Raw genomic sequence first — 19,710 nt, 5'->3', positions numbered from 1 at the left:
CTGCATCCTCACGGACACTATGTCAGGTTCTTAGCCCTCTGAGCCACAACAGGAACTCTCCTTTCTTTCTTTTTTTATATCTTGGTTTTAGCATCAAGGTAATGCTGGTTTCAGATAAGCTGGGAAATACTCTTTTTCAATCTTCTGGAAGAGTTTTTATGGAATGAGTATTATTTCTTTCTTAAATATTTGGTAGAATTCGCCAGTGAAGACTTCTGGGTCTGGAGTTGTGCTGTTCAATTTTTTTTTTCACATTTGCAAGGATTATCCAGTGAGTTGAGAACTCACTTGTATTTTGTCAAGTTTATTTTATTTTTTATTTTTTATTTTTTTGGCTTCTTTTTTAGGGCCACACCCATGGCATATGGAGGTTCCCAGGCTAGGGGTCAAATCAAAGCTATAGCTGCTGGCCTACACCACAGCCACAGCAACATGGAATCCGAGCTGCGTCTGCGACCTACACCACAGCTCATGGCAATGCTGGGTCCTTAACCCACTGAGCAAGGCCAGGGATCGAACCCACAACCTCATGGTTCCCAGTCGGATCTGTTTCTGCTGCGCCACGTCGGGAACTCCCGGTCCAGTTTATTCTGGTTGTTTCAAGCAGGAGGGTAAATCCGGTGTCTATCACTCCATCCTGTTATACCACTCACTTCATCCTGGGAGTGGAAGTTTCTGTCTTCTTTTAAAAATTGAAAATAGTCTTCCAAATATAAAATGAGTTCACACTCATGGAAAAAAAAAAAACAGAAAATAACAAAACTATAGAGAGGAAAATAAAAATTGCTCGTCCAAAGCCACTGCTAATACTTTGGTCTGTATTCTGTCATCTTTTTCTGTGCATATGTGTGCCTATATCAGGGTCACAGACCCACTCACAGGACATCAGATGTGCCAAGAAAACAGCGCCTCTTTATTTTCCTACTTCATTAATCGGATCTTTCTTCTGAGGTACCATCTGCTGGAAGATGAGAAGGGGAAAGAGGAGTCCATTCTAACAGCCTTGGTCCCATGATAATACAAACAGTTCTGGAGCTCCCGCTGTGGCTCAGTGGTAACGAACCTCAGTATCCATGAGGATGCAGGTTTGATCCCTGGCTTTGCTCAGTGGGTTGAGGATCCGGCATTTCCGTGAGCTGTGGTGTAGGTGCAGCTTGGATCCATCATTGCTGTGGCTCTGGCGTAGGTTGGCAGCTACAGCTCTGATTGGACCCCTAGCGTGGGAACTTCCATATGTCGCAGGTTCGGCCCTAAAAAGACAATAAATAAGCCAACAGTTCTAAGAAACTCATTCGTGGGCTCAAGTGCTTGGCCAACCAGATTTCTTACTCGTCCCGTCATCGACTCCTCTATGTGACCTGGTACGTGGGGTCGGGGGAAGGCTGCAGGATTTCTGGGTCCTCTGGCCCACACATATTCTCCAGATTCTCCTTGATTTGGGCTGTGACGTAGCTGGCCTGGCTGCTCCATGGAATGGTGGCAGTGAGGGTCAATGATCAAGGGAGACCAGCTCACGTGAGGCTCATGTAGGGTCTGGTGGCCATGGTAAAGGACTCCCGCTTTTATCCCCAGTGAGACCAGGAGCCACTGGGGGGGTCCCTGGAGAGGTAAGGGCCAAAAGCCCGATGGAAATGAGTTCCGGAGAAAATGGGGAAGGGGAACTGGACACTGCAAACACGGACACCTTCAAAGAGCCTTACTAAAAAGAGGAGGGCGAAAAGTCTACACACAACAAGTGCCGGAGAGGGTGTGGAGAAAAGGGAACCCGATTACACTGTGGGTGGGATTGTAAATGGGTGCAACCACTGTGGAAAACAGGACGGAAATTGCTCAGAAAACTAAAAATAGAGCTGCCATTGGATCCAGCAATCCCACTCCTGGGCATCTATCTATCCAGAGAAAACCACGACTTGAAAAGACACACGTACTCCAATGTTCACTGCAGCACTATTTACAATCGCCAAAACATGGAGACAACCTAAGTGCCCATCGACAGAGGAGTGGATCCAGAAGATGTGGTCCATACACACAGTGGAATATTTCTCAGCCATTCAAAGGAAAGAAGTAATGGCATTTGCAGCAACATGGATGGACTTAGACTATTATGCTGAATGAAGTCAGTCAGACAGTGAGACACAAATGTCACATGCCCTCCCTTACATGTGGAATCTAAAAAAGGGACACCATGAACTTCTTTGCAGAACAGACACTGACTCACAGACTTTAAAAAACGTATGGTTTCCAAAGGACACAGGTTGGGGGGTTGGGGGATGTCCTGGGGGTTTTGGATGGAAATGCTATAAAATTTGGTTGTGATGATTGTTGTAAAACTATAAATGTAAAAAAATCATTGAGTGCTCGCTTCGGCAGCACATATACTAAAATTGGAATGATACAGAGAAGATTAGCATGGCCCCTGCGCAAGCATGACACGCAAATTCGTGAAGCGTTCCATATTTTTAAAATCAATAAGGAAACACGGGCCCTGAATGAAGCATTAAACCAGATGGACTTAATAGACATTTATAGGACAAAAAAAAAATCATTGAGTAATACATAAATTAAGTAAAAAATAAAAATTCATTGAGTAATAATAAATGAATCAATTAAGTAAAAAATAAAAAGAAGAGGAATTAAGAAGTTTTCATTTGTTTGGTTTTAATGGGAAATAACGGAGCTCTCCAGCAGAGAGGGAACGAGGCGTGGGAAAGTTGCTGAAGTGTGGGGAGCTAGCGCGTGAGTGGGGGGTGGGCTGGCGGTGCAGCCAGGGCATGGCAGGGCAGGTGGCAGGGCAGGTGGCAGGGCAGGGGCGGTGGGGCCCCCGGCGGTGTTCTCCTTGGATGGTGTCGCTTTCTCAGTGACATAGGAAAGAGGCTCATCAGCTAAGTGCCAGGTGGGAAGGAGGCGCTGGGGTCTCGAGGACACCGGGGCGCATTGCCAAGCTGCCCTCGGGACTCGAGTGCCACACGTGAGAATTAAACCGAGACCAGTCCCCAGCTTTGCAAGCTTTCCTTCACGCTCACTCAACCTAACGGGTGCTGGCAGGATGTTATAATCAACGGGCAAATAAAGTGAGAGGCGGTGAGGGAGCTGGAGACACGCAGGAGCCGGGGCGGTGGGGTGGGCGTGGAATCCTCGCTGGGGGTGAGGGGAGTGCGGGCCTGAGTTGCGGGGGCGGGTAAAAAAGCAGGAAGGATAACTACCAACGCGTAGATATCAGTGGATGTGAACGTGGTTGGCGGGCATGGTGGGGAGGAGCGCAAACTGGCACCGCCACCCAGGAAAACGGGGATGAAGCCTCCTCAAGAACTTAAAAATAGGCCCTCCCATTGCAGCTCAGCGGAAACGAGGCCAACTAGTGTCCATGAGGGTGCAGGTTCCCTCCCTGGCCTCAGCCAGTGGGTTAAGGATCAGGCGTTGCTCTGGCTGGGGTGGAGGTTGGTGCAGCTCTGAGTGGACTCCTAGCCTGGGAACTTCCATATGCTGTGGGTGCGGCCCTAAAGAGAAAAAAATTAAATAAAAATAAAATAAATTATAGAACTCTCAGGAGTTCCCGCTGCGGCGGAGCAGAAACAAATCTCACTAGCATCCATGAGGACACGGGTTTGATCCCTGGCCTCGCTCAGTGGGTTAAAGATCTAGCGTTGCTGTGAGCTGTGGTGTAGGTTGCAGACATGGGTTGGGGCCCATGTTGCTGTGGCTGTGGTGTAGGCTGGCAGCTGCAGCCTCAATGCGACCCCTAGCCTGGGAACTTCCATATGCTGCGGGTGAGGTGCTAAAAAACAAAAACAAAATAAATAAATAAAAATTAAAAAGTTAAAACAGAACTCTTGTATGATCCAGCAATCCCACTTCTGGGTATACATTTGATGTTAATGAAATCAGGATCTCAAAGAGATATTGGCTCGCCCGCGTACCTTGCAGCACTGGTCACAGTAGCCAAGAAATGGAATCAACCCAAGTGTCCATCAAAGGATGAGTGGGTAAAGAAAATGTGAGTTGTAGTGTATACATAAAATATAGCATGTGTTACATATAACTTTTTTTTGGCCTTGCCTGTGGCATAACTAAGTTCCTGGGCCAGGGATCAAACTCATGCCCCAGCAGTAACAATGCCGGATCCCTAACCCCTAGGCCATCAGGGAATTTCTGCATATTACATATAACTCAAATTTTCTTTATATATATATATATATCTCACACACAATTCATCCATAAAAAGAAGGAAATCCTGTTATTTGTGACAATTTGGAGGATATCATGCTAAGTGAAATAAGCCAGGTGTATAAAGACAAATACCGGAGTTCCCATCGTGGCGCAGTGGTTAACGAATCCGACTAGGAACCATGAGGTTGCGGGTTCGGTCCCTGCCCTTGCTCAGTGGGTTGACGATCCGGCGTTGCCGTGAGCTGTGGTGTAGGTTGCAGACTCGGCTCGGATCCCGCGTTGCTGGGGCTCTGGCGTAGGCCGGTGGCTACAGCTCCGATTCGACCCCTAGCCTGGGAACCTCCATATGCCGCGGGAGCAGCCCAAGAAATAGCAACAACAACAACAACAACAACAAAAGACAAAAAAAAAAAAAAAAAGACAAATACTGCAACACCTCCCTTATTCGCAGAACCTAAAAAAGTCAGACTCACAGAAGCCGAGAATAAACGGTGGTGATCAGGGGCTGTGGGGCGGGGTAAGTCGGGAGCTATTGGTCAAAGGGTGCAAAGTTTCAGTTGTACGTCATGAATGCGGTCGACGTGCTTAATAAGGCTGTATCTTGTACTAGAAATCTGCTAAGAGAGTAGATCTCAGATGTTTTCATCACACACACACACACACACACACACCCCAAAAATAGGAGAGGTGATGGCTGGTTAGTTAAGTTGACTATAGCAACCATTTCACCATGTGTAATATATATCAGAACGTCACTTTGTCCGCTGTAAATATATATAATTCTTATTTGTCAATTGTACTTAAGTGAAGGTGGCAAAAAAGGTTAAAATCTGAGACTGAGGCCTCGAAAATTATTAATGAGATATTTTACATTTTTTCATTCTGTCTTTGAAACCTGGTGTGTGTTTCCCACGGACGGCACCTCTCATTTTGGACCAGCAGCGTTTCGGGTGCCTGTGGCCCCTGCATTGGACAGAGAGAATGCTGGTGGATGGGGGTGGTTGAGGAGGAGAGGACACCGAGACGGTTGGAGGCGTGGAGCTCCAGGAATGGATAAACAGATCACCAAGAATTGGGACGGGCGGGTGGGAGCGAGGGACCATGAGCTGGGAGTGAAAAACTTTTGGAGGCAAGTAAGAGGGACCAGGGGTTGGCAGGTGCCGGCAACCATGAGCAGGAGAGGCTTGGGAAGGTGCTCATCTGGAAGAAACGTGAGGAACAAGGAGGAGCCCATGGAGAGCTGGAGACAGAACAAGAGGATGGGGAGAACTTGCAGGAGGGAGACGCTTTTGCTCATGGTGCCTCTTAAGTTCCAGAGGGCACGGGGGGGGGGGGGGGGGGGGGAGGGGGAGGGACGGAAGGTGGGATTGGATGAGGAGGTGAGCCGAGCCTTATGTGGAATAGGGCCCTACGGGATGACCCAAGAGTCCTGGGCTTCTTTGGTGGAGGACAGGGGTCAAAACACTCTCTTTTGGCTTGATTTGTAGCATTTGCCCATTCCTGTGGTGTAAAGACTCTCACTGTGGTTCATTTCAAGCTGCCGATGGTTGACCAGCCAGCTCGCACAATGCCTGAAAACTGAACTCTTGCAAGCTAGTACAAGCCGGTTTCAGCAGCAAACCACCAGATGCGGTCTCCAAAGCACCCAGGATAGGTCTGGGCGGTCTCCAAAGCCGAGGCAGCATGGAGAGATGTGAGAGCAGGGGCTGGAGGCAGGGGAGGGAGGCACAGCGGTCTTGCAAAAAATGATGGAGAACTCTCTGACCTGCGGTTTGGAGAAATGGGTCGCATCTTTAACCGACTTTTAATATGCATGTTACTGTATCTTTGTAATGAGTCACCCAGCTCCCTCTTCCAGGAAGGCGCTTCACCCCAGCTGCTGTGAGTGCCCTCAGCTCAGTGCCTTGAGGGACTGCTCAGCTGCAGAGTCACCTCGCCCAGGGTCCTGACCCTTCCCAGGGCAGCCTCATGCAGGGACACCAGTGTGGGGTTAGAAGGTCAGCCACCCCCACCCACTCAGGCCAGCTCTCTGGGGACCGTTCCGGCTCAGGCACACCCTGTGGGAGCCGCCACTGGGTCTGTGTCGCAGGTTCCCTCCTCCTCTGCCCTGCGCTTCCCTCCCTTCCTGTCCACAGGTGTGACGCCAGCGCCAATCCCTGATAAAGACCCCATTGTCAGTAACTCCATCTCAGGCTCTGCTTCCCAGAGAACCCAGCTTGCAACGCTCAGCCCGTTCGAGAGGGTGGAAAGCAGCCTTGTTGACATTTTGATAACTGGTGGGGTGGAATCTTTTTTATAGGCATCGACTGAATTACCTCCTTTGTGGACTGCTTTTTTGAACTACTTCCTTTACCTGTTTTTCTATTAAGATGTTTGTCTTTTTCTTATTGGTAAGAGGGCCTGTGTGTATCGCTGTCATAAAGATATTCATCTTTGCTTTCTGTGTGTGTTGCACAAAGTGTTCTCAGGCTTCCCAGGCTGTGGTGTGTGTTTCTTTTGTGGTTAAGTGTGCAGACTTGGTCGCATTGCCCTGCCACTTCCTAACGGGTGTAACTCAGGGTTCATTCCTGCAACCTACCAGAGCCTTTGTTTTTCCATCTATAATTGGGGGTAATTTTTTTTTGTCTTTTTCTTTTTTTTCTAGGACCTCATCCACGACATATGGAGGTTCCCAGGCTAGGGGTCGAATCGGAGCTATAGCTGCTGGCCTACACTGGAGCCATAGCAATGTGGGATCCGAGCCACATCTGCGACCTATACTACAGCTCACAGCAACGCCGGATCCTTAACCCATTGGACAAGGTCAGGGATTGAACCCGAAACCTCATGGTTCCTAGTCAGATTCATTAATCACTGAGTCATGACGGGAACTCCTAATTGGGGGTGATAGTAATACTTTTTGCTTATTGAGGGGACTGAAGGAGTTAAAAATGCTTATAACGGTGCCTGGAATACAATAACTATGAGATAATTATTTGCTTTTTTTATTAGTATCTATATTTTTTCTTTCTTATTGGTCCCACAGAGATTACTAGAGTTTATGCAGTAAAAGCTATAAAGCTATCCTTTATGGGTTTTGTCTTGGGAATGATATTCAGGAAAGACTTTTTTTGGGAGATGATATAATATTTACCACCATTTTCTATTAGTAGAAGCATTAGTGTCCATATACATATGCATATATATGACCCTTACACCATCTAGAATCCAGAATTTATTTATTTGTTTATTTTGCTTTTTTCATTTTTGTTTTTGTTTTATAGGGCTGCACCCACGGCATATGGAGGTTCCCAGGCTAGGGGTCCAATCAGAGCTGCAGCCTCTGGCCTACACCACAGCCACAGCAACGCGGTATCCGAGCCGCATCTGAGACCTACGCCACAGCTCATGGCAACACCGGATCCTTAACCCACTGAGCAAGGCCAGGGATTGAACCTGCAACCTCATGGTTTCTAGTCAGATTCATTAATCACTGAGCCATGATGGGAACTCCCAGAATTTATTTTGATGTGAGGTTTAAGGTTATGTGTAGACAGGGCGTCCCCATTGTGGCTCAGTGGTTAACGAACCTGACTAGTATCCGTGAGGACTTGGTTTTGATCCCTGGCCTTACTCAGTGGATTAAGGATCTGGCGTTGCCGTGAGCTGTGGTGTAGGTTGCAGACACAGCTGGGATCCGGTGTCACTGTGGCTGTGGTGTAGGCTGGCAGCTGCAGCTCCGATTCGACCCCTAGCCTGGGAACTTCCGTAAGCTTGGAGTGCGGCCCTAAAAAGCAAAAAAAAAAAAAAAAAGATTATGTAGACACTTGGTCTCTGCATGGCCAACCTTCCTTTAAGGAGCTGTATTAGTGTTTCTCCAGAGAAATGGAACCGATAGGATATTTGTGTATTTATTGGGAAGACTCAGTTGACCCTCAGTTTCGGAGGCTGGGAAATCCCACAACCTGCTGGAGACCCAGGAAAGCTGGCGGTGCAGTTGCATCTGAGTCTGACGGCCCGAGACCTGGGGAGCTGGTGGTGTAGACCCCAGCCTGGGGTCAGACGTCCCCGCTCCTGACACTGGGGCAGGAAAAAAGGGAGCACTTCCTTCTCCCTCACCTTTTGCTGGATTGGGGCCTCAGTGGGTTGGCTGATGCCCACCCAGGCTTACCAGATTCACTGATTCAAATAACAATCTCACCAGAAACACCCACCCAGGCAGCCTCAGAAATTATGTTTATGGAGTTCCTGTTGGGGCTCACTGACTGGGAGCCATGAGGATGCGGGTTTGATCCCTGGCCTCTTGCAGTGGGTTGCTCAGCGTTGCCAAGAGCAGCAGCCTAAGTCGCAGACATAGCTCAGATCTGGCATTGCTGTGGTTGTGGTGTAGGCTGGCAGCTGCAGCTCCAATCAGACCGCTAGCCTGGGAACTTCCACATGCTGCGGGTATGGCCCTAAAAGGACAAGAAAGAAAGAAAGTTGCTTTAGTCTGGGCGCCCCATGAACAGTCAAATTGACACAGAATTAACCACCAAGAGTCCATTCTTTGTCAACCTGGCACCATATAAACCTCCAAAACCATGCTTTATCTCCAAATACACAATAACGAGGTCATAATTCTTTTTTTTTTTTTTCTTTTTAGGGCCGCACCTGCAGCATATGGAAGTTCCCAGGCTAGGGGTCGAATCAGAGCTGCATCTGCCGGCCTACACCACAGCTACAGCAATGCAGGATCCGAGCCGTGTCTGTGACCTACACCACTGCTCACGGCAACGCCAGATCCTTAACCCACTGAGCGAGGCCAGGGATCAAACCTGCATCCTCATGGATACCAGTCAGGTTCATGACCACTGAGCCACAACGGGAGCTCCATGAGGCCATCGTTCTGCCTAACACGAGAGCACTCTCCCGGGCGCAACAGAAGAGGCACTACCCCCGCCCCCGAAGAGGAGGTGATGCCCTTGAGTGATGTTTACTCTCCTGCGCGACGTCTTATGACCTAAACTCCGTGATTAAAATCAACAATCCTTAACCGATACGACACAAAGCCAATAGTCTTATATGATATGATAAGGCCATGGGAACGAAAGCACACACACACAGCCACAGCAAAATAAGGAAGAACCACCCGTGACAATGACAGTCCTTGTTTCTGCAACCAGCCCCAGGCTCATAGCTGGTCGCTAGAATGACGTAGGTCCACTGCCCACCCCATACGCTCTCTGCCCTCAGGAGACCCCTTAGCTGGTCTCGGGTCTTTGTCTGGTGGGGTGACCCATCCTTCCCCTGCTCCAGGGTCTGGGTCATGGGCCATCCTGCCTGGAAGGGGTTGTCGCACCCTTCGGGATCTCCTGTGGTCCAGGCACCTGCTGCCTCCCTCCACTGTGGGGTAGGAGTCCAATGTCTCCTTGAGGTCAGGATCAGTCACCCCGCCAGCCCCATACCTCCCTTCTTTGCCCGTTGGTTCAGAGGCAGGAGGAGCCCATGGTCTGTGCCATGGTCTTTGCTTCTGCTTGGATGGCATCATTATTGTATCTGCTGGCAGAAGTGGTCCCTGTTCTGGCAGTGAGACCTCCTGGCCAGCAGACTGTAAGGCTGAGGGACCAGGAGACAGCACGCACTAGTGGGTCCCTCAGGGCATAGAGGGTGGTGCCACAGCCATTTCTGCACCTTTGTTCTTGGACCTGCAGACCCTGGCTGTTGGAGTATCAGCTCTGTATGTTGGATGCTGATTCCGAGCCTATGCAGATTCTGCAGGACCCCGGGGGGAACTTTGGCTTGACAGAATACAGCTCCCCAGCTGCCCTGTCATCAAGTCTTCAAAGGCCATGCCACCTACTGTCAAGCCAGCTGCTGCAGGATGGCGGGGAAATAGGGGAAGACCAGTGAATCCTATGAGCAAGGGCCCACGGCTGCCCTCCTTTGCTATGAGTGAGCTCCTTGATCGGAAGCAAGGCTGTGTGGATAAGGCAGCCTGCGAGGCCATGGCTGATAGTTCTGGCAGAAGCACTGCAGGCCGAGGAGGCAAATCCACAACCAGAGTGCGAGCAGAGTCCAGGGAGAACAAGACACGGCCCCTTCCAGGAGGAAAGTGCTCCCGGGCAGTCAACCCGCTACAGGTAGCAGCTGGCCGATCACCAGGAAACGGTGCCACAGCAGGCGCTCAGTGCTGGTCTTGCTGCCGGCAGACTGGGCACGCTGCCAGGCTGCAGCCCCGCCACCTCGGCGAGGGAAGTCCATGTCTGGACCACGTAAGCTCCATCTCTGCCACCACGGCCACTTTGTTCCTGAGCCCAGTGGGCGATGGCAGAGGAGGCTGGGAAAGAGGTCATCGCGTGATTGTTAAACTCCATCCGCTTGCTTGTTAAAACCCTCCTCTGCCGAGTCATCCTTTGGTGAGAGTCGCAGGAGGCACACATCTTCCCGCTTTTTGCCCTTTCGCTGTATCTACACCTCCTCCCTGAATTTGTCACCAATTTTCCAGGCATTGTCCTTCCACATCGCTGACCAGTCAGCCAAGCCCCTGGCCATGGCCCGTGACAGGTGTATGACCCACACTGGGCTCTTTCTCCTTCTAAGCCGAGTGTGAGACCAGGCGTCTTGCTGGAAGCGCACCACTGTGTCCTGCAGGGGTGTCTAGACAGGGGCCGCACCTTCCCTGCTTTCTGGCGGTGCCCGCATATGGTGTGAATCCACCTGTAAACCTGGCAACCCTGGGTCCAGTTACTCCCGGGGCATTTAATTTCCCAGTTCAGTGAACTGGGGTCCAGTTCCCACTGCAGCCTGGTCTCCAGAGAAGAACAATCTCTGGACAATTGCAGAGTTCTGCAAGGATGCTGGGGCATTTGTGTCCTCCAGCCCCTCCACCATGGGTGAGTAGATCTTTAATGATAAATCCACTCTCAACTTTCCAGTCTCCCCAAGCCTTAAACCTCTTCCTTTTTTCTTTCTTTTTCTTTGGTCTTTTGTCTTTTTAGAGTGGCAGCCACAGCATATGGAGGTTCCCAGGCTAGGGGTCCAATTGAAGCTGTAGCTGCTGGCCTACACCACAGACACAGCAACTTGGGATCTGAGCTGCGTCTGCAACCTACATCACAGCTCACAGCAATGCCGGCTCCTTAACCCACTGAGCAAGGCCAGGGATTGAACCCATGTCCTCATGGATGCTAGTCGGGTTCCTTAACCACTGAGCCACGACAGGAACTCCTAAACCTCTTTCTTTTTCTTTTTCTTCTTTTTAGGGTCTCACCCGTGGCATATAGACATTCCAGGCCAGGGGTGGAATCAGAGCTGTAGCTTCTGGCTTATACCACAGCAACAGCAATCTGAGATCTGAGCCGCATCTGCGACCCAAGCTGCAGCTTGCAGCAACGCAGGATCCTTAAACCACTGATTGAGGCCAGGGATGAGACCCACATCCTCATGGATACTAGTTGGGTTCTTTACCCACTGAGCCACAACGGGGACTCCTGAACCTCTTTCGTTTGATTCACTCACTCTGGGCCACCTTTTAGTCTATGTTTCAGCCATTGGAGCCCTTTCCAGCTTCCTGAGCTGCAACATTAAATGCAGGACCCTTGCGAGATGACCCCTCATCAAAACAGTTAGCCTGACCAGCCTTATGTTCCTCCACCGTATCCTGCATCCTTGGCATGGATTCCCACGTGCTCCTGGTTTCTGCCCACAGCTGAGAAACTCAGGAAGTTCTCTTGGACTGCAGCGCCCCCCTCAGCAGGCACGCTTTGTACCCCGCCTTCGGGGCCCTCCTGACTCTAGAGTCCAGTTACAGGTCTCAAAGCAAAGAGGGGGACGGGGTGGGCCCTGAGGGCTGTCAGCACCATGCTGCAGGAGACCCGCCTCGGCGGAGCGGGCAGGTTTCCTGGGCAACTGGAGTGAGTCCTCTCCGACGGAGGGGGAGCCTGTGGTGCCCCCACCCTGGCCAGGCCTGTACCCCGTGGGGTGTGGAGACCGCTCCCCGGGGAAAGAAGACTCATCAGCGTTTGGGGACTCGGTGTTCCCAGTGTTATCAGGGTCCCTCCGCGCCGTCACTCTAACAGGAGGTGCCCTCTGAGGCCGGGAGCTGAGTTTACCCTGTGATTGGGCCACCACGGGGTGTCTTCGGCACCCCAGCCAAGCCGCTCTGGACGAGAATGGTCTCCTTCCGGCACACGTGGAAGCCCTTAGGTCATTTTTGCGGCAGGGGTGCTGCCCGCCCACATCGGGAAAGGGGATCTGCCTCACGGGGTCCACGGATTCGAGGGGTCATCCTGCCCAGAAACACACTTGAAGACACACCCGAAATGATGTGGCCGGTGGAGGTGACACAGGTGAAAATGAACCATCCCAGGACCCGACTGGTCCCCACTTTCTTTAAATTTTTAGATAAACTTCCTATTTGAGGACAGTTTCACCGCTGCAGGATTATTATAAAGATCATACAGGGGGATCTGGTGTATTCCACGTGATGCTCCTTATCTTTTTTTTTTTTTTTTGTCTTTTTAGGGCTGTATCTGTGGCATATGGAGGTTCCCAGGCTAGGGGTCCAGTTGGAGCTGAAGCCTGCCGGCCTACACCACAGCCACAGCCACACCAAATCTGAGCCGTGTCTGCAACCTACACCACAGCTCACGGCAACGCCGGATCCTTAACCCACTGGGCGAGGCCAGGGATCAAACCCGCATCCTCATGGATCCCATTTGGGTTCATCACCACTGAGCCACGAAGGGAACTCCTGATGCTCCTTATTCTTAACATCTATCAGCGTGGTACATTCGTCACAATTATTGGCATATTATTATTATTAACAAATCCCATACTCTACTCAGTCCCTTAATTTTTCCCTAAGAGAGCTTTCGTGTTCCAAGATCCCTCTCCAGACACATTTTATTTGTCATGGCTCCTTAGGCTCCTCTGGGCTGTGACAGTTTCTTCGCGTTTCCTTGTCTTTAATGACATCTTTTTTTTTTCTTCTTTTTTTCTTTTTTTAGCCACCTCTGTGGCATGTGGATGTTTCCAGGGCCAAGAATCCAACTGAGATGGAACTTCGACCTCTGCCACAGCTGCAGCAACGCTGGCTCCTTAGCCCCCTGGGCCACAGCAGGAACTCCTGTTTTGATGACCTTTATATTTGAGAATGACTGGTTGAGTATTTCGTAAGATGTCCCTCAGCTTGTCTGATGTTTTGCTCATGATTATGCTGGAGTTACGGGATTGGGGGAGGACACCCACGGAAGGGAGAGTTCATTTCCGGCACGTGCTGTCGAGGGTACACGCTTTATTAGTTGATGCTAATAATCTGGCCGAGATAATGTTGGTAGGTTCCTCCAGGCAAAAAATAAGGCACCTCCCCCTTCCCAGACCTCCGTCTTTGGGAGGAAGTTGCTGTGCATCTGACAGCTGAGAAAGGGGGGGAACGTACCCTGTGTCCTTGAGGGCGGGGCTGCTACGTCCATTATTTGGAATTTGTGTGGGAGATGTGAGATGTGTCTCTTTTCCTATAAACACTTGTTTATTCAGCCACTTTATTTATTTATTCATTTTTCATTTGTTTGTCTTTTTAGGACCGCACCGGAGGCCCATGGAAGTTCCCAGGCTATGGGCGGAATCGGAGCTGCAGCTACGTCACAGCCACAGCAACGGGATCTGAGCCGCATCTGCAACCTATGCCTCAGCTTGCGTCAGTGAAGGATCCTTAACCTACGGATTGAGGCCCAGGATGGAAGCTGCATCCTCACGGACACTATATTGGGTTCTTAACCTGCTGAGCCACAATGGGAACTCCCTCGATTGCTTTTATTTTGTCTATTTAGGGACGCACCTGTGACCTATGGAGGTTCCCAGGCTAGGGGTCCAATTGGAGCTTCAGTTGCTGGCCTACACCACAGCCACAGCAACGCCAGATCCAAGCCGCGTCTGCGAGCTACACCACAGCTCAGGGCAACGCCGGATCCTTAACCCACTGAGCGAGGCCAGGGATGGAACCTGGGTCCTCTGGATACTAGTCAGATTCGTCTCCGCTGCCCATCAACGACCTGTTTCTGTCCGTTTGGACTCCCGATCTTCACGTTCCCCTTGGGGTTCTAATCCAGCGCTGGGTTATTGATTCTCTTGCTGCGTTTGTTCCATCCTGGGCCGCTGCAAGCTCTTTCCATTGGCTCCCGGATCCCTTTGTTCCCATCACTGGGTCCCCATTTTCTGTTCAGTCCTTCTGTTGCGGGGTCGGGGTGGCCCTGCCCACCCCCACGCCCTGGTGTTACCTCGACCTCTGACCTCTTAGCCCCTGGAACCTGACCAGCGGGAGGTGCATCCCTTCCAAGCAAGTTGTCGAGGGGGACTCGGGGACGCCTGATGTGGCGGCAGCCCCCGTGTGGGGAGGAGAGTCACGCAGGGACAGAGCCACCGGGAGGAGCTGGGGCGGCAGCGGCAGGAGGCAAAGTCAGAGGACCCCCGGGGACCCAGACCTTGGACCCTCCAGTCATTGACCCAAGACGTTTTCTTTGTGTTTAAAGTGGTTTAGGAGTTCCTGTGATGGCGCAGTGGTTAACGAATCCGACTAGGAACCATGAGGTTGTGGGTTCGATCCCTGCCCTTTCTCAGTGGGTTAAGGATCCAGCATTGCCGTGAGCTGTGGTGTAGGTCCCAGACGCAGCTTGGATCCTGCGTTGCTGTGGCTGTGGTGTAGGCTGGTGGCTGTAGCTCTGATTAGACCCTTAGCCTGGGAACCTCCATATGCTGTGGGAGCGGCCATAGAAAAGGCAAAAAGACCAAAAAAAAAAAAAGTGGTTTAATTTGAGTTTCTGCCCCTTGTAACAAGATGTGATAGATAAGGTTTTGTTACAGGCTGTATTTTAATCTGCTCAGGCTGCCATAAAAAAAATACCACAGACTGGGCGGCTTAAGCAACAAAATTTTATTTTCTCGCAGTTCTAGAGGCTGGAAGTCCAAGGTCAAGATGCCACCATGCCTGGTTTCTGGGGAGGCCTCTCTTCAGGGCTTGCAGACGCTGCCTTCTAGCTGTGTCCTCACAGAGCCTTTTTCTGTGTGTGTGTGGTGGGGGAGATCTAGTATCTCTTCTTTTTCCTTCCTTCCTTCCTATTTTTCCTTTTTAGGACTGCACCTGTTGCATATGGAAGTTCCCAGGCTAGGGGTTGAATCCGAGCTGTAGCCGCCGGCCTACGCCATAGCCACAGCAACACCGGATCCTTAACCCACCGAGCGGGGGCAGGGATTGAACCCACATCCTCATGGATACTAGTCGGATTCATTTCTGCTGAGCCACAACGGGAACTCCTCTCTTCCTTTTCATGTGAGGACACCAGCCTTATAGCATTAGGACCCCCCTCTCATGACCGCCCTTTTAAAAATATCCTTAATTACTTTCCTAAAAGCCTAACTCCAAATACAGTCACACTAGGGACTAGGGATTCAGCCCATGAATTTGCGGGGCACGATTCAGTCCATAACAGGCTGAATTATGTCTCCCCCCAAACCCCTCTGCTTAGTCTTAGCCCCTAGCACCTCAGGACTTGACCTTACTGGGAAACGAGGTCTTTGCATGTGTAATTAAGATGAGGCTGGAGTTCCCACTGTGGCACAGTGGGTTAAGAACCTGACTGCAGCGTCTCGGGTCACTGTGGAGGTGCAGGTTCAATCCCTGCCCTGGCTCAGGGAATTAAAGGTCTGGTATTGCTACAGCTGCAGCTGTGGCTCGGATTCAGTCCCTGACCTGGGAATTTCCATATACCTCGGGTCTGGCCACAAAACCAAAAAAAAAGATAAGGTCATTAGGGTGAGCCCTAATCTGATATGACCAGGATCTTTAGCAGAAGGGGAAGTGTGGGTACAGACACACACCTTGTCAACAATGGGGGTCCTTCTGGGCGTTCCTGTTGTCACACAGTGGAAACCAACCTGACTGGTATCCATGAGGATGTGGGTTTTGATCCCTGGCCTCACTCAGTGGGTGGGGAATCTGGTCTTGCCGTGAACTGTGGTATAGGTCGCAGATGTGGCTTGGATCCTGCGTTGCTGTGGCTGTGGTGTAGGCCGGCAGCTGCAGCTCCAATTCGATGCCTAACCTGGGAACCTCCATATGCTGCAGGTATGGCCCTAAAAAAAAAAGCAAAAAAACCCCAAACCAAAACACCCCAAAAACCAAAAACAATGGGGGTCCTTTTTCCACAGGCCAGGGAAGCACCAGAAGCTGGGAGAGGGGCCTGGACCTGCTGATGCCTGGTTTTCAGAGTTTTGACCTCCAGAACCGTGGATAACGCGTTGCTACCCTGAGCAATGGTTTGCTGGGGCTCCCATAACGAAACGCCATGACTGGGGGGCTCACAAAGCACATACTATTTCTCCCAGTTCTGGAGGCTGGATCAAAGCCTTGGCAGGGCTGGGTTCTCCTGAGGCCTCTCACCTGGGCTCATGGATGGCTGTCTTCTCTCTCTGTTTTCACATCGTCTCCCCTCTGTCCTCAAGCATCCCTGGTCAAATGGGTCAAGTCTTCTCGTTATGAGGACACAAGGCTCAGGGATCAGGGCTGCCCACCCGAGCTCATTTAACCATAAGCATCTCCTTATTCATTAATATATCGCTTCTTTTTTATTTTTTGTCTTTTTAGGGCGGCACCCGTGGCATATGGAAGTTCCCAGGCTAGCGGCTGAATCAAAGCTGCAACTTCCAGCCTACACCACAGCCACAGCCATGCCAGATCTGAGCCGCATCTGCAGCCTATGCTGCAGCTCATGGCAAGGCTGAATCCTTAACCCGTGGAGCAAAGCCAGGGATCAAACCTGCGTCCCCACGCATACTAGTCAGGTTGGGTGCCCCTGCGCCACAACGGGAACTCCCACAATCCTCTCTTTAGAGGCCCCGTCTCCGATACGGTCACCTTCTGAGCTACTGGGGTGAGGGCTTCACCATAGGAACTCCAGGGGACACCGCAGGGTCCCTAGAGCCCTCAGTTTGTGATACTTGTCACCCCAGCTCCAGGAAGCTCGAACTGAGCTGTATGTAAATGGCTGGTCCAGGCCTGCCAAGTCCCAGGAGTGCCCTCCCGGGGCCCACCCTCGCTCAGGGTCTCCAGGAGGATGGGCGCTTGTCCCCCACGGCCACGGGCCCCTTCCTTCCCCGCTTCTCCCCTCACCCGGCCACACCCAGACCTTGCCCAGTGGTCCACGCGCAGGTGCTGCACCTCCGCATTCCTGCGGCTTCGTCCCCTGGGTGCTGTGCCTTCCATCGTAAGAGGAGCGCGGGTGGAGCACCCAGGGGACCTGGCTGTGCCCCGGCAGAGCTCACGGTCTGAAAGGGAAGTGGGACAAGAGGAGAACAGACTGCAGGTGGTGTGGAAACTGCCGCCGGCACCCAGGCCCCACTTCCTCCGCGGCTCTGCCCGCGCCATCCAGGGGCACCTTTTCCTGACGGGAGCGGGGGTGGGGGGCGTTCTGGACGCTGGGGGAGGCTCCCCAGGAGTGGCCATGGGGCTGGGTCCTGAGAAGATTCTCCTTGGGGACATGCGTCCATCGAGCTGAGGCACCGGCCTCCTTTGGGAGGAGAAACCCTGGGGCTCACGGGCAGTGACTTCCAGCCTCTGTGAGGCTGGCTCTGGCCAGGGCTTGGGTCAGACAGGGTGCGATTCCTGGAGTTGCCGGCAGTGTCCCAGCTCTGGAACTGGAGGAAGGCAGTGACCTTGGGACCTCCCTGCTGATGGTCAAGTCATTTGAGCCCTGTGTGAAGAGTGAGGGCTGTTGGGAATGAGAACAGGACCCTTCTCTCCACTCCGGGGATCGAACCGGCCACCACATGGTTACTGGTTGGATGCCTTTCTGCTGAGCTGCAACAGGAACTCCCTTTCTTTCTTTCTTTCTTTTTTTTTTTTTTTTTTTGCCTGTGTGATGATACTTTAAAACCAGTGGTTTGAGCATCCACTGATGATTTTTACATTGTGGGTTTTAAAATAGTGATTTTCTAATTCTGTCATTTTCTTGCTATACATTAGTTGGTGTATTAGTTGGCTCAGGCTGCCATAGCGAAATGCTATGGACTGGGTGGCCCTAACAACAGAAATATATTTTCTCACAGTTCTAGAGGCTGGAAGCCCAAGACCAAAGGGTCCTCAGAGCTGGTTTCTGGTGGATCCTTTCTTCCTGGCTTGCAGGCAGCTGCCTTCTCGCAGAGTCTTCCCTGACCCCTTGTCTGTGACCTATACTGGTGAGCCTTGTCATTTGTGGAATTTTTGCTTCCTGTTGCTGTCTTGTCTTTTCTGCCTAGAGAAGTTCCTTTAGTATTTGTGGTAAGGCTGGTTTAGTGTTGCTGAATTCTCTCAGCTTTTGCTTAGCTGTGAAGGTTTTGATTTCTCCTTCAAACCTGAATGAGCGAGCGCCTTGCTGGGTAAAGTAATCTTGGTTGGAGGTTTTTTCCTTCCACCACGTTAAGTATATCATATCACTCCCTTCTGGCCTGCAGAGTTTCTGCTGAAAAATCTGCCAATAACCTTATTGGGGTTCCCTTGTATGTTGCTTGTTTCTTTTCCCTAGCTGCTTTCAAGATTTTCTCTTTGTCTTTAATTTTGGTCAGTTTGATTAGTATGTGTCTCGGGGTAGTCCTCCTTGGGTTTATTTTGCATGGTACTCGTTGTGCTTCCTGGATTTGAGTGAGTGGTTCCTTTCCCATGTTAGGGAAGTTTTTGGCTGTTATCTCTTGGAATATTTTTTTGTCTCTCCTTCTCTCTCTCTTCTCCTTCTGGCACCCCTATAATATGGATGTTGGTGCATTTAACATTGTCCCAGAGTTCTCTGAGCCTCTCTTCATTTGTTTTCCATCTTTTTTCCTCTTTTCTGTTCTGCATCCGTGATTTCCACTAACCTGTCCTCCACCTCACTTATTCGTTCTTCTGCCTCCTGTATTCTGCTGTTAGCTGCTTCTAGTGAGTTTTTTATTTCAGCTATTGTATTTTGCATCTCTTCTTAAGTTTTATATCTTGTATCTCTTTGCTCAGTGTTTCCTGTAAGTTATCCATCTTTGCCTCCAGTTTATTTCCAATGTCTTGCATCATCTTCAGCATCAACAGTCTAAAGTCTTTTTCCTGGAGGCTGAGAATCTCCTGATCACGTAGCTGATTTTCTGGGGTTTTTCCTTTCTCCCTCATCTGAGTTATAATTCTCTGTCTTTTCATTTTTACAGGTTTTTGGTGTGGTGACCTTTTTATAGATAATAGAGTTGTAGCCTCTCTTACTTCTGGTGTCTGCCCCCCTTGTCTCCCTTTCTTTCTTAAATTCTGAGAATTTTATTCTCTTATTTTTTAAATTAAGTTTTATTGGGGTATAATTGACTTACAGTTGTGTTAGTTTCAGGCATATAGCAAACTGAATTAGCCGTATATATACACATACATCCATTCTTTTTCAGATTCTTTTCCCATAGAGGTTATTACACAGTATTGATGGAGTTCTCTGTGCTGTGCAGTGGGTCCTTGTTACCCATCTATTTTATGCATAGCAGTGTACATGTGTTAATCCCAACCTCCTAATTTACCCCTTCCTGCCCCCTGCGTTTCCCCTTCCGCAA

General features: G+C 50.6%; 1 non-coding gene across 1 annotated transcript; it reads left to right on the top strand.

The window, feature by feature from the left end:
• Positions 1–2,354: 2,354 nt before the first annotated feature.
• LOC125137072 (U6 spliceosomal RNA) lies at positions 2,355–2,461 on the top strand. Its single transcript, XR_007137378.1, has one exon. It is a non-coding gene; the product is annotated as a U6 spliceosomal RNA (small nuclear RNA).
• Positions 2,462–19,710: the final 17,249 nt, after the last annotated feature.

This window comes from Phacochoerus africanus, chromosome 9 (assembly GCF_016906955.1).
Source record: "Phacochoerus africanus isolate WHEZ1 chromosome 9, ROS_Pafr_v1, whole genome shotgun sequence".
Classification (NCBI taxonomy): Eukaryota; Metazoa; Chordata; class Mammalia; order Artiodactyla; family Suidae; genus Phacochoerus; species Phacochoerus africanus.
The sequence above is the reverse complement of the archived record's forward strand: the minus strand, read 5'-3'. Positions and strand labels throughout refer to the sequence as shown.